The sequence below is a fragment of the Dama dama genome, chromosome 10 (assembly GCF_033118175.1).
Source record: "Dama dama isolate Ldn47 chromosome 10, ASM3311817v1, whole genome shotgun sequence".
In the NCBI taxonomy this organism is placed as follows: Eukaryota; Metazoa; Chordata; class Mammalia; order Artiodactyla; family Cervidae; genus Dama; species Dama dama.
The window spans coordinates 21,648,162-21,671,543 of record NC_083690.1 but is presented as its reverse complement, the minus strand read 5'-3'; positions in this window follow the sequence as shown (position 1 = coordinate 21,671,543).

Sequence of the window (23,382 nt, the reverse complement as noted above, 5' to 3'; positions counted from 1 at the left end):
CACCTCCTCCTTGCCATCTTGTATTTCTTTTTCTTTGGGATGCTTTTGGTTACTGTCTCCTGTACAATGTCATATTCTTACATTACAACAATTTTCAGGTGCTTCCCTCATCCTTTAGTTTACCTAAAATTTCCAGGCTCAGGCCTTGTACACAGTTACCAAGTAAAACTGTACATGTTGTGCACAACACAAGTTCAGAGGGTGTCATTCCCATAGACTAATATGAAGGGTATACCCTGGAATTGTGTGATGTGGTGATACTAACCCTGTTTTTACTTGCATTTTAGATCTCTGCATTAGGGGTATTGACATCTAATGGGAAATTTACACAAAAGCTGTATTTAAGAAAACCAAAGATCACTTGCATCTCCGTATATTAGCTGTGCTTATTTTCAGCTGGTGGCATTATGATTCAGTTCTATCCTCTTTGTGATTTTTCACATTTTCTGATTTTTCTGCAAGAAACATTATGCTGTCTTTAATCAGATAACTGGGGAAACAACAATAAATGTTACATTAAGAAAAAAGTAAATGAGGTGTCTTGAGATTCTGGCAGGAAGGAGAGCAGACACCAGCATTTACTTGCAAGTGAGAGGCTGGAAGCAAGTGATGAGAGGATTTCTAATGAGGCCAGGAGTCCGGGGAATGTGTTAGAACGGGACTGTGATTACCATCTGAATCTAACAGTCTTCTTTAGAAATTACCAAGCGCACTGTGTCCTGGGAACACAGGGAGATGTGGGAACCAGCACAGGAGCAGGCTACATTGCCCTAGGAAAGAGGATTGCGGTTTCTTTCCTTTTTTTTATTTCTCTCTCTGTGAAAGGAAGTGAACATAGACTCTGAGCTTGGGAGAAGCTTGATTAATTGCCAAGTTGTGGCTAGTGAATAAAAGTTCAATTAGAATTGTGCTTGCTAATGAAATCCAAATATTGGAGCAGGAAACTGGCAGAAACAGCCCTGTTTTCTGAAAGTACAGAACAGGAAGCTGGAGAGGGTGGTGCTGGAGAGAGCGAAAAGCTGTTCCCTGGGCTGAAAGTGCTGTGGGCAAGAGTGCTTTCACTATAGCCAGGGCAGAAACAAATTGCTTTCAAGCCTGTGAGCTGTAAACCCTTTGGTACTTCCAAAACCTCATCTGTAAAATGACGGTAAAATACCGTCCTCACAGAGTTCTAAGAATGAAATGGTGTGACATAAAGTTAGTTTGTCTTTCCTTCTTCTTAAGCTAATTCAACATGTCAAGCACTTATAGAGAAAATACCTGCAGAAGGCAGGGCATTACGTGGGTTCTGTGGGGAGCGGTAGACAGATAGTACAATATAGCACCGTGTTCTTTATGTGTATACTCTCTTTTAACATTACCATGATCCCATGAGATGAATATCCTTATAATAACTTTGTTTTTAACTTTTCACTTGGAAACAATTTTAAATTCACAGGAAGTTGAAAAAAAAGGTGAAGAAAATTCCTATGTACCCTTCATCCAGTTTCGCCTAACATTAACATCCTACATAATCACAGTTTGAGTTTCAAAACCAACATCAGTACAGTTCTGTCAAATTTCCCCTAATGTTAGTCAAAGTGAAAGTGAAAGTTACTCAGTCGTGTCCAACTCTTTGCGACCCCATGGACTATACAGTCCACGGAATTCTCCAGGCCAGAATACTGGAGTGGGTAGCCTTTCCCTTCTCCAGGGAATCTTCCCAACCCAGGGATCAAACCCAGGTCTCCCGCATTGCAGGCGGATTCTTTACCAGCTCAGTCACAAGCCCAGAGTTAGTCAGTGTCTCTCCGAATGCCCTTTTTCTGTTTCAGAATCCAGTCCAGGAATCCCACATTGCATGTAGTTGTTATGTCTCTTGAATTTCTAAGTTACAGATATTCTGAGGGATTTTGGTTGTATCCATCTTGAGCAAGGAATGAGGAAAGGTCATTTGATATGAGAAGGATCCACATAGCAAGTTTCATCTGAGATTAGATCACGGTTGCTCAATATGCTCCGCCTACCACGAGACAAGTTTACCAGTAGTGACCATGCAGATCCCAGAGGATCAGTTCAGACCTTCTAAATCAGCTTCTTTGGAGGTAGATCTCAGAAATCTGCATTGCAATTCATTTCCCAGTGGTTTTATGCACATTAAAATTTGTAACCTAAAGGGAGGAAGGAAATAGTGTTAACCATTTGCACGTATGCATGCTCATTCACTCAGTTGTGTCCAACTCTTTGAGACCCCGTGGACTGTCGCCCACCAGGCTCTTCTGTCCATGGGATTTCCCAGGCTAGAATACTGGAGTGGGTTGCCATTTCCTCCTCTAGAGGATCTTCCTAACCCAGGGATCGAACCCATGTCTCCTGCTTGGCAGGCAGATTCTTTACCACTGAGCTACCTGGGAAACCCAGGTGGGATTCCAATTTACCTAAATCCAGTTTGTCTGAAGTCGGGGGTTATGTGCAACCTTCCCTACAGAAGAGTTAAACATGCCTGTTCTTTGAGTTCAGACAAAACAGTATTTGCTTCTGTCAGTCAAAAGTGAGCAGAAGTGATATGTCATTCCTCTTGATGTTAGGTACATGGTTTACCACATCTCAGTAATATACCAAGTAGAAGCTGTATTATCAGTCTGGGTCCTGGAATAGAGATAACTTGGAGCAGAGCTTCATTCAACCCAGGCTGAAAATGTGGACTGAGCAAGAAACACCCTTTGCTGTGTTAAGCCTCTGAGAATTGAGGGTTGTTACTACAGCAGAACCTAACCCATTCTGATTGGTGGCAACTAATATAAAACTAATTCACCTGGTTGCTTGTACATATAAATATCAGGAGATTTCCTTTGATTTGCCTAAGGGAATTTTTGACATAATTTTTAATTTCTTTGAAACATTTTCTGAATGTGTATTAGTTTATTCTCATGAACATCTTTTTTTTTTTTCTTCTGTCTGCTGAATAACCTTTCTTTAATGTGTATGTTTCTCCCAATAAATATTTTCAGACTTAAATTATTTCATACAAGACTTACCAGATTCATCTCTTTTGATTATTTGTCTCCTTCTTGATTTTTTTTTTTTTTTTGTGCTGTGCATGCCTGAATGTACTCCATGAGCTAAACCAAATTAATATGTAGCCTGCATTCTCTCCTGTTTAAGAAGGCACTGGCATTTTGACAGCAAGGATGAAGACACGAGATAGATGGGTTGAGAATTATATTGAATTCCACTCTATTTTATTTTTCAAAATACTTAATTCATAAAGGAATCCTGGGACTCTGAGACACAATGATACATATAACCTTATTTCCAAATGTATGTATTACTAAATTATAAAACTTTGCAGAAAATATCATTAATGGCAAAAAGTCATTAGAGGGTTTGAACATCTATTCATTTAACACATATTTATCAAGTGCCTAAAACCTACTGGGGGTAGAGTAGGGAATGATGAGTGGCTCTCCCCATGGAGGGTTCATTAAGTCTAGATGGTTAGAGGCAGGATTTGAGGCCAGTGGTATGACTGGGCCATTTATTTCACCCTCCCTTTCTAGAGCCTCAGTTCCCCATTTGTAAGATGAGGCTGATCATAATTCACACGACTGTGTTAGAAATGGCTGCTCTCATGCATGGAAAACGACACATAGCTGGCAGACAGCAAAATGCTTAAAGAGGGGTAGCCTTGTTGGCGTCAGACACATTGGCTTAGAGTGAGGATACAGGGGCTTTGATCAGAGGTTACTTTTTGCAGAGAAGTGTAGCAGTGAAAAAAGAAAGATGATGGCAGGGCCAAGGGTCCTTTGTTTAGCTCAGGGCACTTAATTATGCTTAGGGGCAGAGGGAGAGTGAAAAGAAGACTGATGATTCAAGAGATGGGACCATCTATGCAGCTAACTCTTGGAAAACCCAGGCTGGTGTGGAACCCAGGTTATAGGCAGACAAGTTAGATTCAACCCAGGAGGAGGAGCTGCTTCTTCTAAGGACCAATCAATCTAGGACGAGAGCAGGAAAGCTTCCGCTAAGGATCACTAAGGGTCCTGACCGCCAGGCGGAATTGGAGGGCTCTCAGTGGAATGGCCCCTTGGTCTCTCTGGTGGGAGGACACCGATGTGGCAGCTCAAGGCGTTTGGGGAAAGGTTGGCTGAGTAAGGGCTGCCCTCCTCTGGCGGCCCTCCCTCGCTTCTCTCCCCTTTCACTATCCGTCTGTCCTGCATAATTGCCTGTTTAAATGTCTGTCTCCCTGCTAGACTGTAAGTACCTGTGTCCCGCGGCCTCCAGCCCAGTTCTGTGTTCCTGGCACGGAGCAAAAATCAATAAATGTCTGTGGGAAAACGCGCCGAGTGAATTTCTTTTGGTGGCCTCAAAGAAACAGTGACCAACTCCACCTGCAGGTGGCGCTAGCTGAACAGGCGGAGGAGCGTGGGAAGGGCATTCAGGAGTCAACATACCTGAGACCCAGGAATGGCCTGAAATGCACTGGGGGCGGGCTGGGGCTGGGGCTGGGGTGATGTTAATGGCTCCCTACCTATGGCCGAAGGTTCTTTCACTTTAGTAGCTGCACGTCGTCCTTCTGCAGCTGGCTTTTGAGGCCGAAGTGATGGCTTTTATCGGAGTGTGGGTGAGACAGTCTTTGGGTGATTGAGACCACTGACTTTGGAGTTGGACTATCCGAGTTTAAATACAGGCTGTGAAATCCTGAGCAAGTCATTTAACTTCCGGGAGCCTCGGTTGTCCCGCTGAGACGTGGGCATGATGATACTTGGACAGACTCCCTCCAGAGCGGCTACAGAGGCGGAAGGGGAAGCCAGGAGCTCTGGGCTGCCTGGTACAGCGCAGGGCGCAGGCACCTGGTGGTGACCAGAGGGTTAGGGTCGGACTTTGTGATCTGACTTAAAAGGTCAGTGGGCATCCTGCTCTGCTGCTGCCCAATCCGGCGGCGTGCGGGGCGGTTCCCCTGCCGCCCTGCCTCGCAGCTCCTGCAGCCTCTTCCGAAGACGGGGAGCGGGCAGAAAAGATTCTGGGGCTTTCCAGAACCTTCACACACACACACACACACACACACACACACACACACACCGCCCCGATTGCGGGCTCCAAAGGAGGCTTGGGGCTTGTGGGTCCGCGGCTTCCGCTTCGCTCCTCCTCCTCCGCGCTGTGGCTCAGAAAGTGGCCCTTTAAATGGTTTTTATAGCAGCGTAAAAGCGCCTGTGGGCGGCTGGGCCCCTCCCGTGACCTCGTAGCTGGTGGTAAATTGCCTCTCTTGGCAGAGGCGGCCGCGGGGAGCGCGCCAGGATCAATAGCTGAGCCCTGGGTCTGGGGAGGGGAGCGCTGGCACTCTCGGCCACCAACTCCCTGACTGCTGGCGCTGCCGTGATTGAGGGGGGTGGGCAGGGTAGAGGGGTAGGGGGAAGTGAGCCAAGGCAAAGATGCTCCGGACTGCTGGAGGCAGAGCTGAAGCCAGGCATCCTCCAAGCCTGCTTGTCCTCCAGGATGCTGGGACCCCTGAACCCAGGGACACTGGGCTGGGCAGGAGTGTGTTGCGTTAGGGTTGGTAGGAAGGGAACTTGGATCTTGGCTCTAAAGGCAGCAGTAGTCCTCATTATGCCCTGTTCCCTGAAGGCAGGCAGGGGCTGGTGTCAGGTTAGGAGACTGTCACAATGCCACAGTGGTTGCCAGCATCTGCCCTGGATTCAACAAGCTTAGGTGTGTGATCCAAGCTTTGTCTCTCACTACAGTTTTGGGTACATGACTCATTTGGGTCTCAGCTTGCTCGTCTGCAAAATGAAATTATTAGAGTAGCTTCCTCAAGTTGACACGCTCTTACAGGTTTGGCACATAGAGTTCACTCCCAGTCTGCTCTGGTCTGCATACTTTCCCCCCACCCCCCAAATTCATTTGTTGAAACTTAATGCCCAATGTAGTGGTACTGAGAGATGAGACCTTGGGAAGGGTGATTAGGTCATGAGCGTGGAGCCCGTGTGACTGGGATAAAAGTGATGCCAGAGAACTCTCTCACTCCTTCTGCCATGCAAGAAGAGGACTGTCTTTGAACTGAGAAGCTGGTCTTCAGCAGACACATAATCTGCTGGGTGCCTTGATCATAAACTTCCCAGCCTCCAGAACCATGAGGAATAAATTTCTAATGTTTATAAGTCACTCAGTTTATGGTATTTTTGTTATAGCAACTAAAGGGACTAAGACAGTGACAGAGGAGCCTACTGTGAGCTACAGTCCGTTGGGTCACAAGAGTCGGAGGAGACTTAATGACTAAACCACCACCATAGCCAGGCAGGCGTGATCACAGCGGTCTATCCTGCTAAGCCTAGATAACCTCGACTGTTTTTCCAAGTACTAGCTAATCAATCAAGGTTTGGTGCTCAGGATGAAACCTCCAGGCTGCCACTGACCTTGGGCCTTGCCAGACCAAAGGCTTCAAGCTCCATCACAATTACACATTGCCTCACTTAAGAGTGAATAACCCTGCAGTTATTGCAGATAAACATGTCCCAGGTTTCATTGCACTAGAGAAGTTTGCATCATCCAATACATTGATAAATAAATGTGCATATCTTCTCAGCCATTATTTAGAGGAAGATAATATGTCTTGGAGACTTTTCATCTGTAGAATTTAGTGAATTAAACATTATCAGTGCATGCTCATTCGCTCAGTCATGTCCAGCTCTTTTTGACTCCGTGGTCTGTAGCCCACCAAGCTCCTCTGTCCATAGAATTCTCTAGGCAAGAATACTGGAGTAGGTTGCCTTGACCTTCTCCAGGGAATCTTCCCAACCCAGGGACTGAAGCTGGGACTCCTGCACTGCAGGCAGATTCTTTACCATCTGAGCCCCCTGGGAGGCCCCAAACATCAACTTAAATGGAAACTTTGATGTATAATTTGCCTGTTAGTATCAATTGTGATAATGTAATAGCTCATCAGATCTTGAGAATCAGATGAGATAAAGGACATAAAGTACTTGGCACAGTACCTAGAACAATGGCATTTGCTCAATGAAACTTAGCTCTCACTAATACTAAGATATCAGTGACTGCAGCACATGCAGCACGAAGGTGTGTTTGCCTATAATTAGGTGCTGCTACATAAACAGAAACTACTCTGCCTGATGCCATGCCCACACTCAAACCCTTCCCTTCCCAGGCCCACATTCCTACCTCCCACAGGGTGCTTCTGAGAGCGTCTCTGGTAAATGACTTTCATGTGAATCCTTGTTTCAAGGTCTGCTTCTAGGACACCCAGTCTAGGGCAACCACCATCACTGGCAAATCCTGGAACCAGTCAGACTCCAAGCCAGTTCAACCTCAGAACTCAGCAGTGCCCTTCTCCCTGCTGGGTACACTCTCATCCATAATAGCTAATACTTGTGCCAGCTACTTGATGTATATTAACTCAGTGCTCACAGTAACTCTATGAGGTAGATACTCTTGCATTTCCAGATGAAGAAACAGAGAACCAGAGAGGTCAAGCAACTTGCCCAAGGTCCCACATACAGTACATAGCACAGTGAATTCAAACCTAGGCAATTTGACCCTCGTGTGTGTGTATGCTTAATCGCTCAGTCATGTCTGACTCTTTGTGACCCCATGGACTGTAGCCCGCCTGGCTCCTCTGTCCATGAGGATTCTCCAGGCAAGATACTGGAGTGGGATCCCATGTCCTCCTCTAGGGGATCTTCCCAACTCAGGGATCAAACCCAGGTCTCCTGCATTGCAGGTGGATAGTTTGGCTTTGAACAGTACGCTCTGTGGCCTGTCGCTACAAACCACCTGGGAGAATTCAGTAACTAAAAGGTAGGAGTTATTTATTAAACAAGAAATCAGTTGGAACGTGAATTATCCATGGCTTATAAAATAATTTGTTTGGAAATCAACCAAAATATCCTTAAGAAGAAATTTTGAATAAGATCAGGCAAAAAATAAAATACAATGAAACTGCGGGGTTTTGAACAGTGAGTTTATGTATAATGTTTTTCTGGGGTCTTACTGGCCTTTGATTGGGGTCATTTCTGACCTCTGGACATCCTGGCTCTGGGATCATGTAACCTAAATCAGAAATAATTCCTTTTAGGGCCTCCTGCCTAAAGATCTAGGTGACAGGTGAGAGAGCAAAGATGTGTATGTGTAGCATCATCATCTCACACACACACACACTTGGGGGTGTCATCTTTAGAAAACTAAAGGGGCCTGAGCTGTTTCCATGAGGCCTCTGTTGTCTGCACGTCTCCTCACAGTAGCTGGGGTCATCTCATCTAGGTGGTGGTCACGAAAGATGGTGTTGTGGAGGTCACTCGAAGCTTGAGCTAAGGTGAGGGAGACAGGCATAGGATGCAAGGCAGTGGACTGGAATGTTCATGATGGCATCTTCATTCACATTTTGATGCTGAGGTGGCTGAAAGGTCTGGGTGGTGGGCAGCACCCCCCTCTCTCTGACTCTCTTTCTTTTCATGTGACATCTCTTCATGCCAGTTTTGGCTTCCTCACAGCATGGCAAATTCAGAGTAATCTGACTTCTTACATGATATCAGGCTTCCACACAAAAGTACAAGCAGAGACTGTGCAACCTCTTTAAAGGCTACACCTTGAACTGGCATAGCCTCACTTCTGCCAAATTCCACTGGTCAAACCAGTCATAAAGTCCAGTTCAGATTTAAATTAAGGAGAAAATTCTCCAGCTTTCAACTGGAGGAGTGGCAAAGAATTTGCCCTGCCACAATTACAATGTTGGAAAGACATAAAGTTTTATCATTAAGCTACTGGACTGTCGGGGTTGTTTATTACAGCAGCAGGCTTATACTGACTAATACACTCTGTCATAAATCAGGTGTAGGAGCTCATTTACATATTCCCTAAAAAATGAGTCCCTTCTCCAAAGATCGTCTAGTAAATGAAGCAAAAATGAGAGAAAAGGGAAGATGCTGCACAAGGAATCATCTCTGATTCTTGTTAAGACATTTATTTTCTAAATTTCCAATTCTTTTTGCATTAAAGGAAAATACATTCAAGCAAGAGATATATGGATTCTTCTGTTTGGTTTAAAGATAGCTTTTCTTAGGGAAAAAAGCTAGTAGTCAAAATGATCTATATCTATGATCGAATAGACTGTCTTGGAAGTAATGTTTCCCATTACCTAACGGCAATTGAGCAGAAGCTGGTATCACTGGGATGGTGGGTGGGGAATCCAGTCAACACTTCCACCTCCTAGACTAGCTTTACCTCAGATTCAGTGAGAACCTAGTTTGGTGGAATCTTTGCCCTTCCAAGAGACCTGTTAGAAATCTAAGCTCTAACTCACCCCAACAAGACAGCTAGGAAGTGTGGACATTTATCTTTCTAGAAAATTCCTACACCAGGCAATAGAAATTGGTCCTTGGCATTTGATAGGAATAGTGCTGGTCTGCAGTGTGGTGGCTTTATTCTTTGGAGGAGTCTCTGAAATGCAAGAGAGAATGCTGTGGGAGACAAGCGGCAGGATGAGGTCAGGCTGTGAGGGTCCTGCCCAACTCTGTTTGAGCTTCTGAAGAATCTATCATCTACCTCCTCCCTGGACCACCTCGCACACTCCAGCACCGACAACCTGATCCAGCAGGGGGTGGGCGAGTGACTATCTTCAAGTCTTAGTTAAAACAAGCCGTCAACACTCAGAGTGTCTAGGTGTGTTCCCAAAAGGACAGACTGCCCAAGAGGATAGAACATGTAGTCAGAGATTCTTAAATGGCTTTGGATGTCTTTGGATGGCTTCCCAAGAGGCACTAGTGGTAAAGAACCCACCTGCCAATGCAGGAGACATAAGAGATGTGGGTTTGATCCCTGTGTTGGGAAGAACCTCTAGAGGAGGGCATGACAAGCCACTCCAGTATTGGAGAATCCCATGGACAGGAGCCTGGCGGGTTATGGTCCAGAAGGTCGCAGAGGCAAACATGACTAAAGTGACTTCATACAATGTTTGCATAATACTGTGGACAAGTATTTGCATTTTCTCCCTTTTCTTTCCTCCCAGGCAGGCAGGTGGCAGGTTTGGTATTTGGTTGCCTCGAGGGAGGAATGTGTCAGGGCTGAAGGCCAAGTATCCCCTGAGATTTCTGCCATTGTTCTGAAAACCTAAACAAGTTAAGGATGGGTTTGTGGGAGGAGGCAGAGTGGCTTGAAAGGCTCAGGAAAGACAGAGGGAGTTTTCCTTAGATTAAGAAAAAGAGATATCCCCCAGGCTGGAGTATGAGAGTGGCCAGTGGGCCTGTGGAGCAGTGGGAAGACAGAATGACCCCAGGGAGAAATGGTTACATCATATGTCCAAGGAAATAAGACAAAAGGGACCTGGGCTCCAAGCCTTGCCAGAGACCCCTGTGTCCCACTCCTGGGGAGAAACCAGCAAGGAAAACTCCCTGCTGAAGGCACCACACAGATGGAAAGAGAGAGCTCTCAGAGGTGACTGATGACAGAAGATCCTGTGCCCCCAGCCCTGGCCCTGTGTCCAACATCAGATCCTTGACAGCATAGCCTGGCGTGAGCTGGGGGAGGGCTGAGGATCAGAGATGAAGGTCCCTTCCTGAACCATGAAGCTCAGAATGGGGGATACATCTGAGCCTTATTAAGGGTTATTAAACCTTACTAAGGTTTTTTTTTAATAGGAGAAAATTAAACTAAAGTTTAATAACATGTATACATAGGAGAGATCCAGGAAAATGAATAACTCACCAACACAGCTGAAACTCTCACCCTAAATTACTGTCTTCAGCTAAAGACAAAAGAGGATGTTGGGAGTAGTAGTTTGGGGTTTTAAAGGGCAGGAAGGCAAGTCACATGAAGATAGAAAAGCAAATGTTTGGTAAACAAATGTTTACTGGGATATGCAGAGACAATGGAACACAGAGAGCTTCTGTATCCCACGTAGCTCACACTATGGTTATCTATGGTGACAGCATCCTTCCTGGAACAGCTCCTTCATCTGAATTCTTTTAGGCAGTTAAGGAACGGTCAAAGTTTCTTTCTGAATCGTCTTTTGGGATAAAACAATCAAATGACCCGCATGCCAAAGAGACTTTGGGGATGGCAAAATTTGCTCCCCCTACAGCTTTTTCCTGCCCTCCTCATTAAGGGATGTTAGTGAGTCTGCAGCCTTCGCACAAGAAGCAAACACTATCTACATTCAAGTGCTCTAAACTGTAAGAGATGTCTACTGCCCAGAGAGTCAGTGCAAAATGAAAACTCAGGACGTCTTGTTAAAAAAATTATGAAGAATATCCACAGCTACAGCTGAGTATTTAACAAAGTTTCTTCTGAGCACTGGGCACTGTTGGGACTATACAGGTAGCAAATTGATTACACTAGCCGTGCCAATAAGGCTGGTTATTAAGAATAGAAAGGTGTGACCGTTCTTGCACTCCCAACTTTTGATTTAGAGATCTGTATCAACTCTATATTTGTTGTTGGTGAGTGGAAAACTTAGTGGTGGCGGGGCGGGGGGGAGAGGAATGATTAAGGGGGTGATGAGGGCATTTCCAGTTGACTCGGGGGCTACTAAGTCTATGCCTGGCTTCCCTGGTGTCCTTGAGGACTTCTAGAGTGGTTGCCTCCCCTGGGCTTCTGTATTCACAGTTAAAGAAGTAATCCATGCCTAATGATGCCATAAGCACCATCACACCTTCTTTTGTGTAAATAATGTCTGATAAAATGAGGTGTGAGCCTGCTGTTGCAAAGCACACTTAGCTGTTAAATGCTTTTCTTTCCACTCCATTGACTTTCCCTATTTATAGCTATTCCAGCAGAGTTTGTGTCATATTCATTTCCTGCCAGCTGCTGGTTTCCTCATCTTAGTTCTGAAGGGAAACCCACAGGGACCACCCTAGGACCACCCACTCCCCACGGCACCGACCTCTGCTTGGGTCAGGAGTCAAGAGAGAAAATGTTGGGTGAGGTCTCTTCTCTCTTCGTCTCTGGACTTGGCCCTGGAGCTTCTTTGCCAAGTGAGACAGAAACAGTTCCTTGACCTGGGTTGACCTGAAAGGAGGGTATTAAAGAGCCTGGGGTGGGAGGAAGTTTTTGTCTTGCAGAGAAGACAAAGGGTGAGGGAGTAACGACTGATGTAAAGACTTGGGTGACTTCTAAGGAGGATGGTGACAGACTAATACTGATGCTAATATTAACAGTTATAGTAACACTGGCCATTAATCTTTATTGAGTTGTTTGCTATGTACTGAGTACCATAGTGCGCACCTAAATGCATTATCCATTTAACCCCAACCCCATGAGGCAGGTCTTGAGTAGGCAGTATTGATCAGAGGGGAATCTGCTTATAGGAGGAGATAAGATATTGTGGCTGTTGAGTAGAAGTAAAATGAATTATATTTTGTGCATTTGGGAGAAACCATAGAGGTCAGCTAAGTTCTGTCTGGACAGAGACAAAATCAAGGAATAAGACATGTGAAACTGGGATGCTTTTTGTTCTTTGATCTCAAGAGTGATTTTAATCAAGTAGAGTTTAGGTTTCAGTCAAGACTGAATCCACACAGGCAACACTTCTGGTTGCCCAGGTAATAAGACTCACACATTAGGATATTAACATTATAATGGGGAAAGTGCAAAAGAAATAAGCAGTAATTTGGGAAGGAGCTGTGTGTGGCCCAGTTAAGACCACCTTGGGGGGGAAATAGACAGTAGTTGAGGGCAGCAGGGAAACATTTGTGTGTGTACCAAAGTTACCTTGAGAGAACGAGACTTGGAGCACGCTTCTGGTTTCTCCCCCAGACCTTGGTGAAAATGGACTGGATAGTAAATCAGGCACTTGCTTGTTCACATTGACTTCCTTTTTGATCATTGGCATAGCTTCCTGGAGATCCATTTTCTTGGGAAATAGTGAAACGCCACCCTCTTGATGACTGTGGCTCTATATTTGGCTCTGGACATGGAAGCCATGGCTGACCTAGGATCTGAGAAGGACAGCATAGAGTCAATGCTTGCCCCTGTAGGGCAGGCAGGCTCAGGGCCACAACCACAAGTGATTTTGACAATCTGCTACTTAGATTTTTCTTCCTGTTCTTAGTAACAGAGGGTTGGGGATGCCCGCAAAGAGTCAGGGGAATAGACTAAGGGTCAACAGTTCTTGCTGTTGACATCACTGTGTAGATGAGGAAACAGAGGTTTAGAAAGGCTAATACAAGAGGTAGAACCCAAATGTTTCTCCCTAGTCCAAGCATATCATTCCTTCTAGTCTCTTATCCACCTTCTCAAAAGCAAAGAGACTGAAGAAGGGCCAAAAGGTATAGTGGATTTATTACCAAAAGTGGTCACAGTCCTTCTCTTCTCTGGATTCTTTCCCCTTGCAAGATGACTCTGAAGTTCTTCCTATCAAGAGGCAGAATTTATGTCCCTGCTCTGAAAACTGGGCTGGCCTTGTTACTCACTATGGAAGTGATCATGTGTCAGGTCTGAGCCCAGGGCTCAGGGGCTCCTGTGGGCTTCCATTCATCTCTTGCAAGCCTGCCATGGCCATGTGAAGTAGCCCAGGCTAGCCTCCTAGAGGGTGAGAAGCCTCACAGAGTAGAACTGAGGATCCCAGCCGACTGCAGACACGTCAGATCACGGGTTAGCTGATGACCCAGATGAACGGATGGGCTCAGCCAAACCAGGGACTCATGAGCAACAATAAATGCTTATTGCTGTACACCCCTGAAGCTTTGTGGTTGTTTGTTATGTAGCCCTGCTGTGGCGTTAGATGTCTAATACAGGAAGCTATGGAGCCTCCACCCTGAAATGATGCACAATAGAAAGCTAGGCAGCAGGATGGTGAAGCAGATTCAGTGAGTCACAAGGACTCTAGGAATCTGAAACCCTCTGAGGATTCTGCACTCCGTGATGGATAGAATGGAAAGATGTTGTTTAGTGCTGGCCTCGGAGAGATTGCCCTTGGAGAAAGAAAAAGGAAACCGACATTCTGTGCCAGATGGTTTTTAGAGTGGCTTTTTTCCATTTTTTCCTCACGTTATTTCACAGCAGAGTGAGGGCAGGGGGCCTGCCCGCGGTCACATAGCTAAGATGTGGCAGAGCAGGGATTCTCATCCAGGTCTGATGGACTCAAAGACCACCTTCTTTTTAATTGACTTCATGTTCCACCTAGTCATTGAGCAAACACATATTACGCTAGGCGCTCTGCTGAAGTTGGGATTTCCTAGTTGAATGGTAGACAACCTCTGTCCCCAGAGAATTATGGTGTTGGGGATCTCTGAGACAACTCTATTCAGAGTACAATTCCCTCTCAGTAGAGAATTGCTAGGTCAGAGAGCTCTAGATTCAGGAATGTTTAATGGATGATGGTTTCCAATAATGTGGTGTCTTTGACTCCCTGTCTTATTCCTCATTCAGCCATGTACTTGGGATTTGGGCTTCCCTGGTGGCTCAGACGGTAAAGCGTCTGCCTGCAAGGCGGGAGACTTTGGTTCAATCCCTGGGTCAGGAAGATCCTCTGGAGAAGGAAACGGCAACCCACTCCAGTACTCTTGCCTGGAGAATCCTGTGGACTGAGGAGTCTGGTAGACTAAAGCCCACGGGATCGCGAAGAGTCGGACATGACTGAGCGATTTCACACTTTCACACTATGGACTTTCAGCAGGACTGAATTCAGGGCTACTGTTCCAGAGAGTTTGGCAGTGCTCAAGAATGGATTATGGAGAGGGCTCTAGGGTTATACTGGATTTACCTTGGTTGTGTCTGAATTGCCCAGGAAATTGTTGGGTCCTCACCTGGCTTGGATGTTGGCTAGCCTTGGAACTACATTTGTGCTCCAGGAAGCTCTGTACTTGGCTTTGAACGTGGGGTTCTTGACTGAGCTGAATCTGAGATGGACAAGGCAGGCGGGCTCGGGGCCACCCCAGGTAGTGACATCCTGGCCTGCCCCGCTGTGGTTGTCCTTTCCTTCTCTTGCTCAATCAGCCCCTAACATCTCATCTCTAGGGTGGTCTTCCTCACACTGACTAGAAGGTGGCCATACTTCCTCCTCACCCAGGAGTAGATAGAGAAAAGCCTGTTTTGCATTCCTCAATCAATTTGCCACTTCCCCAAACAACTATACCACTTCCCTGACACTTGCTATTGGTGACTCCACATTAATCTGTGTCCTCGAATCTGGAGCAGGAGAACTCTAAGGACAGATTCTGATGGCAAAATGCCAAGGCGGTCCATTCCAGGAGCCTGTGCCCCTGGGTTGAAGGAGCCAGGTATTGCCCATGGCTTTCTTCTGGATGGCTAGGGCTGCCAGGCCAAGTACTGTGGGCTTCAGTGTGTGCAAAGCAAGATGAGCAAACCTGAGGACTTGGGATACTTTCTTAGACGGGTTTGCTTTTGCGGGAAGGTTCCCAACCAGAAAAGTTGGCGGCTGCCCTATTTCTGTAGGGTCCAGGCTTTCTACCTGTGCTCAGTATAAAGAGACAGATCCAGAAACAGGTTTGGCAGAAGGAAGTGTCAAGACTCAGGGCTGGAGAAGACAGCATGGGTAAAGACAAGGCCACAGCTGGAAGCCACTTCTCTATCTATTGAGAGAAGATAGAAGAGCAAGGAGATGGGAAATTTAATAATCACATTAAAAAATTAAACACCAGGCCCCAGTGGTTGTCGCTTTCCATCCGCTGAGATTCACAACACTTGACATCCAATTATAATTGTGGGTTCCTATAAAACAGCCCATTAACTGCAACTATAAATTACTACAGCTTGTGTGGAGTAGGCTGCTGGCTTAGTAGCTGATACTGAGGATTATGGAAATTATTAACAATCAACGTGTCTCTTGGAGTCCTCCTGCTCTGGGGAAGATGTACAGACCCTGGAGGAAGGAAGACAGCTGCTGAGGAGTCTGGAATGACACATTCTGGCACAAAGGACAGCTGCCATTGTCTTTGATGGAGAGAGGGCATCTCTCTCCACTGCTCCTCAAGTTGCCATCTTATTCCCTGCTGAGGACCAGGGATGCAAAGACAGGGATGTACACCCCCATACCCACATTCACCTCCCCTTCCCACGCACATACACACACACACAAACACACACATTGTAAAACTCCTGCTAACAGCTCCTCCCACTAAAGGAAAAATCAACATACACCGTGGATCCAAAGTACCTTAAAATTCTTCAAGAGCTTATTTCATTCTTTATTAGAGTGGGCATCCTCCCCCGCTTTTCCATTCTTCCCTCTCCTCTTGGGCAGCACTACTTTCTGTGAGGGGCGGGCCAGCCAAGGCGCCTTGGGTGAGCTGTCTGGCCTCGTCCGCAAAGTGGACAGGACATGCTCAGCCCTGATGGAGTTTTCTGTCAGTCTATCTGCATCCACTTGCTATCTTGCAGGAACTCCCCAGAACTTCTTGCCTATTCTTTCTTTTCTAAGGTTACTACTGTGATTCTTACTATTTACCACTTCAGTGGAATTTGGGGAAGGAATAGAGAGATAAACATGTAGGTTAAATCCACCCTCTGGAAACTAGAAGTTGTTCATTGCATTTTAAAATTAGATAAGTTTTTTTTTTTTAAAGAATATGTAATATGAGTGACTGTTTTGCCAAATGTTTGACATATATTAATCTTTGACATTAATCCTCCTGAGAATTCTGTGAGGTGAGGACTACCATTAACAGCCCTTTCTATAGATGAGGAAACTAAGTCTTTTGGCTAAAACCAGTGTTTCTTTATTACTGTTTTTTTTTTTTAATGAAAGGTAGTGCCTTTTACATACAACCTTTGTTGTATTTAATTCAATACAAAGATTGAAGGTGGGAGGAGAAGAGGACGACAGAGGATGAGATGGTTGGATGGCATCACCGACTCAATGGACATGAGTTTGAGTAAACTCTGGGAGTTGGTGATGGACAGGGAGGCCTGGCGTGCTGCAGTCCATGAGGTCACAGAGTCAGATGCGACTGAGCAACTGAACTGAACTCACTGAATGCCTTTTAAAATCACAAGAAAATATGAAATAAGAATAATTATTTATTCTTAGCTTACATCTCAGCACAATCTTGATTTAAAGTCCTGAATTTTAGTTTTTTTCTTTCCCCCTGTAATTTTGTTCTCCTTACGCATCTTTAGAGAGAGAAAGATCTTGTCCATTCCTGGGTTTTAAACAAAATAGATTCTGGCAGTGAGCCCACAAGATCCTTGTTTGATCTGTTTGTCTGAGACAAATGGGAGATGGGGAAGCTTGTATTTCTGTAGTTTTCCTTTGCTGGTTTGGGGCTTTGGTTGCCTGTGGTGAGTAGGAAGTGAATTTCTGGGAGTCAGCATTGCAGGAGAGAAGTTTCCTGCTGGGCAAAGCAGTTTCCTTTCTGAGTTTATTTTGGCAGCAGAAGTTAGTAGGGCACCGCCCTCTCCTCTAAGTGCCCTCATTAGGAGCTCAGGCTTGGCCTGCTGCCAGGGGACTCAGCTCCCGGGCCTGTGTCCTACCCTGCCCCCATCATCCTGAGCTGGGTTCTATCCACATGGGATTTCCACAGTCCCACATTATGCTTGTTGCTTGGCAAGATTCCTGTTTCCTGGGACTGACCACCACCCCCACCCCCAACCCACACATTTTTATTTATTTGCCTGTGATCATTTCAGTTGACATTTCTGAAGGAGTTAAAAGCATGTGCTTAACTAATTATAATAAAAAATGCAAATCTTAAATTTCCTTTTGAACAAGAAAGGGAACCGAAAGGATAAAACCCCAGATGTATATCTGGGCGGTGGAGTTTTGGATGATTTTTAGTTTTTTCCTTGGCCATTTTTCTGATCTCAGCTGGGAATCTATTATTTTCCCTTAATAGATTTTTAATCTTTCAATTTCAAAATTTCAAACATATAAAAAATAGCATAACAGACATTCATATACCTGCTGTAGAAATTTAACAAATGTTAACATTTGCCCTATTTGCCTTTCTTTTTTACATTTCTTTCTTTTATAATCAAAGGCTTCACTTTAACAATCCAAGAAAGTTAACTCAGGCACTCTCTAAAGTTTTTTTGGAAATAACTTTTTTCTTGACAGTGAAGAAGCAGCAAACACTGTCAATGGGAGGTCTGGTATCTGGCTGTCCGGGGACCCACATAAGATTCTGGGGCACTGCTGCTATTGCCAGAGTCCCCAAGAGGGCAGTTGGGGGAGCAGACACAACTTTGATCCCTGGAAAGTTTTCTCCCAGTTCCAGAGTCTAGGGACCTCCATGCCTGCCTTACAGAGAGCCTGACCACTCCAGGTGGGTTCTGCAGACTAATATCCCCTGGTGGGGCTTTTTCTTTTGTTGTTGCTATTGTTGTTGTTTTGGGGAGGCAGAAAATCCTTAGTACTGTCTCTCTTTTTTAAAACTGTTTTTATTGAGATATAACTGTATTACAAAACCTGCACGTGTTCAATTTACACAGTTTGATGAGTTTGGACATATGCATATACCTGTGATACCAGTCCCACCATCAAGGTGATAAACATATTCATCATCACCTCCAAAACTTTCTTTGTGTCCCTTTGTGATCTACTATTATATTATGGTGGTATGAACACTTAGCACGAGATTTATCCATTTAACAAAATTCAAAGTGCACAGTACCAGAGTGTTTACCAAATGCACTGTTATAGAGCACATCTCTAGACTTGCTCTTCTTGCATAACTGAAACTTCATACCTGATGAGCAGTGACACCTTATTTCTCCCTTCCCCACGGGCAGAGTTTTAGAAGTGAAGAAATGCACTGTACTTCTCATATGTTCATGTACATAGGAGTCACTGGAAGACCGTGTTAACTGTGGATTCTGACCCAACAGGTCTGAAGTGGGGCCTGAGAGTCTGCATTTCTGAGTTCCCAGGGAATGCTGATGGTTCTGGTCTGCAGAACTCACTCTCGGTAGCAGAGCCTCCAAGAACTTGGGGTAGTCCCCAGACTGAAGGAGGCCCTCCTGGTTATACACAGCTGGGATCTGTTCTCGTTGGCCACAGCCAACGTTGTGCAGGTCTTTTTAATCTTTTGACTATCACCCTGCTCCTGAAGAAAATATCTGACCACAAGAATACCTTAGGTTTTGCTCTCAGTTTTGAGAGTCCCAAGTATTACAAATGATTATCATTAACTTTTTGAATAGAATCTGTCAAGGTAAATGCAAAGTGTAATCTATTCTAGCTGGAAAACCAAGATAAATTTCTTTGTCTCAAATCATTGTCCATTATTAGCATATCCCAAAGTGAGACGAATGCCTCATTGTTGGTATGTGAGAGAATTGTAGGTAGCACATTGATAATTTTTCTTAATTTAAAATATTTGTTAGGATTTGAGGGACCCAATAAAGTACAACCCTACTCTTTCCACCTGAATTCTTTTTCATTTTTTAGTTGAAGTATAGTTGGTTTATAATGTTTTGTTAGTCTCAGGTGTATAGCAAAGTGATTCAGTGTATATATGTATTCAAAGTGTGTATATGTATATATATATATACACACATACATATTATTGTCCAGATTCTTTTCCCTTAGAGGTCATTATAAAATATTTAGTATAGTTTCCTTCACTATACAGTAGGTCCTTGTTGGTTGTCTGTTTTATATATTGTAATGTATATATAATGTAATTATATATTGTAATATATCGAAATTTATCCCTCTCCTCCTTTCCTCTCTGGTAACCATAAGTTTGTCTTCTATGTCTGCGGGTCTATTTTTGTTTTGTAAATAGGTTCATTTGTATCACTTTTATAGATTCCACATATAAGTGATATCCTATGATATTTGTCTTTCTCTGTCTGGCTTACTTCACTTAGTATAATAATGGATCCATCCATTCACTTGAATTCTGAGCCAACTGAGAAAAAAGATAAAGCACAAGGCAGATGAGAGATTACAATGACATTTTATTATGACAAAGGCTAAGCTGAAACCTGGTTTCGTTAGCTTCAAGCGTCCTTAATAATGCCCTCCCCACCTCGCTGGCATTGTGGGAAGCCTACCTCAGAGAAAGTGAGTCTGAAGAGTAGACCCACCTACCCAGATCACTGCCTGACTCCTGTTTGGGTGGAGAGGAGAGGAGAAAGAGACAAAAACTAGGATTTTTGATAAATTAGCTCCACTTACCCAACCAAGAAATGTGGACTGTACTCACCCACCAGGTAAATTCTCACCCCTCTGGGGAGAGGAGAAAGGATAGACAAGAATCTAGGAGTGTTTTGTAGAAATTCCTTCTCTTTGAAATCAGAGAAATGGGGAAAAGACAATCGCTCATAGTAATGATTGTGCTTTTGTATTTTAATTAGAATTAGTGGAGCTGATTCTTCACGTATGATAAAAACATAAGATTTCCTTTGAAAATAAATTTAAATGAACAAAAAGAAGATGATTAAAAGAGAAAGATTAAGATAATAATAGTACAGGTAATATGTAGCTATAGAAAAAATTGTATGGATGATGCTCAAATGTTTAAAATTTGGGAAACATTGGTCCAATTAATATTCCCTGAAATCTCAGTGCCACATTTCTTCTTCAAAAACTGCAGATCAGGGTCTCCCATTCTAATGTTCTCCTAAGGCAGCTTTAACTCAGTTATTTGATCATTGATCACAGTTTGACTCTGTTTCACTCAATAGAGAGTAGTTAGAACAAATAAACTGAGACCCTTGATATATTATTGACTTTGATTTCATATATATAAATCATTTATGGGTCAAGTCATATGATCTTAATAGTATTGATCCAAGGCTTTTAATTCTCTCTCCTCCTTCCTCCCTCCTTCTCTTCTTCTCCTCTTTCATTTTTTCCCCTAAATTCACTGTGAGATAGAATAGCAAATTCTTATTTTTTTAATGGCATAAAATAAGACTGTGTCCTTCCATAATTTGATGCAGTTTCTAGGTGAATTAGAAACATGGCCTATGGCCATAGGAAATAAGACCAGCATACTTTCGTCCCCCTAGATGTCCAGGTTATAGTCACAGGTCCCAGGAGACAAGAGGAAACAGTCAAACCTGTAGGCTAAATGGTAACAGGTAGAATGAGCTAAATGTGAATTATGCCAAAAAGAAAAAAAAAAAATCTTGGCATCCAAATGGGAAATATTAAATTATCCTACTCAAAAGGTTTAGTCACTCAGTTACCTGGGGGCCATTCTGCTGCTGAATTTTCCCAAAAGATTAATTGCTATACACTTGTACTCAAAATTGAAAGTGGTCTCCAAATATGTTTATATGAGGGGTGACAGCTCCTCCCACTAAAAAGTCTCTCTGAGAAGATAGGTCATCTTATATTTGAGTCCTTGTTATGTATCCAATTTAAAGGACATTCTCTAAATTACTGTATTTTGAACCATGAGGATACCTGAAGTGAGCTGATTCAATGCTAGTTTAGGATATTGTATAGGCCATTGGGTGGCCTTGGTAACAGAAAAGATAAAGAAATTTAACACTGATTCAATCATTATTTCTTGAGATGTGAAGTGCAAGTGTTAGGTGCAAACAAGATTATCTTAAATGAAATGCTGAGTGATCATGATGACAGGATCAGACTCCATGTGTCCTGGGAATGGGTGCAGGGGACTGGGAGAACACCATGGCAGAGAAGTGTTAGATTAATTCAAATGAGGTCTTGATGCCAAAAATTAATGAGAAGAATTTAAATAATATCATTTCATGAAGATACGAGAAGGGGAACAAAGCAGTATTTTGAATCCTTATAACTGTCCAGATAATGTGATTTTAAATACATCTGAGGAAGTAAAATAATTGAGACATTACAAGTAGCTGGCTCACTATTTCCTCTGAATTTCTACAAATCTCTATTAGGTCGAACCATGTAAGACTACCATTTTTGCTGGTGAATGTTGACATTTTCACATGGTTCAACTTCACAAACTGAAGTTGGTAATACATTATGAAAACATATTATTGGGAACATGATGGGCCACCCAAACTGTGGGGTCACTTTATATGCAGGTATGTACCCTTCAAGGTGAAAGAGGGACTTTGGAATTTTTCTAACTGTGGAATCTTTAAGGTTAGGGCCATGACAATATTTTGGAGATTTACTGAATTTTTAATTAACCGAGGACCGTTTAGGAAGACAAACTGTTGGGTTTGTCAGTAGTTATTTCAATAACACTTCATTTTTTAGAATAATACAAATTTTAGTTGTTTTTGTTATAAATGATCACTTTTGTTCACCAGTTGCCCAATTTCTTTAATAGGAGTCTACTTTCACTTGAAGTCATAGAATACTTGTCTTGCGTAGGCTCACTAGGGACATCAGTGGTGCATCATTTGCCTGCAGCCAATGCCACAATCAGGTGACGGTTGCTCTAGGAAGAATAAAGTCATAATTTTTCCCTCTCAGGATTCTCCAGGCTTTATCTGTCTATTCATTGAGCCTAGCTATCATTTGCATCAATGGAACCTTGATCCCCCACAGAATCCCCTTAATAGACTCATCATTCTTACTGTTTTGTGTTTACATCACTTTATGTAAGAAAGCGGCTTCCCTGGTGGCTCAGAGGGTAAAGAATATGCCTGCAATGTGGGAGACCTGGGTTCGATCCCTGGGTCAGGAAGATGCCCTAGAGAATAAAATGGCAATCCACTCCAATATTCTTGCCTGGAGAATTCCATGGACAGAGGAGCTTGGTGGACTACAGTCCATGGAGTAGCAAAGAGTCAGATATGACTGAGTGACTAACACATACTATCTAAGACAAATATGGGGATATTCCAGGAGTTACTGTAAAAATAATTATCAAGAATATGTTCTGTTGACCACTAGTTCTCCCCCAGGAAATTGATTCTCTCTCCCTTGAGCTCACAACATTAGCTCATACAAAGCACATCACCCATCTGTTGTTCTCTTTGCCTTGACTGTTCAGAAACTCAGAGCCATGTTTGAGCTCAATCATCATGGAACATTTATCACAAACATTTCTTGATATGGTTCTATCTTTCTCTTGATAATTTAACTTCTGACCTGGAATTTTATGTTGATCCTTGCAGCAACTTGACTCTCCAAAGTTAGTTTAAGTTCCAAGGGAAGGCTTGGGTCAAATCCCAAGCCTTTGTTGCCACAGACAAAACACCCAGACTTACGCCAGTCTTATCTTCATTTCTCAGATATTATTTTCCTGCACTTAAAGAATGTTAGCTAAAAGCCACCACATGTCTTTTCTTCATTCCCAGGTCTAACAGCCTTTGTTGATGTCAAGTTCTTCCTAAAAGATGATTTAAATTTTCATACTGCAGCATAAGTCTCTTCCTCACAAAGAGGGAATTGGAGTGAGAATTATAGATTTGAGTCCTGGCTGTGAGACCCTCGACAACTAGCTTAAAAAAATCTTTGGGTGTCAATTTCTTCCCTCTGCAAAGCAGGAATACAAATCTTAGTTATTATAAAGAGAAAATTATGTAAAGTATATG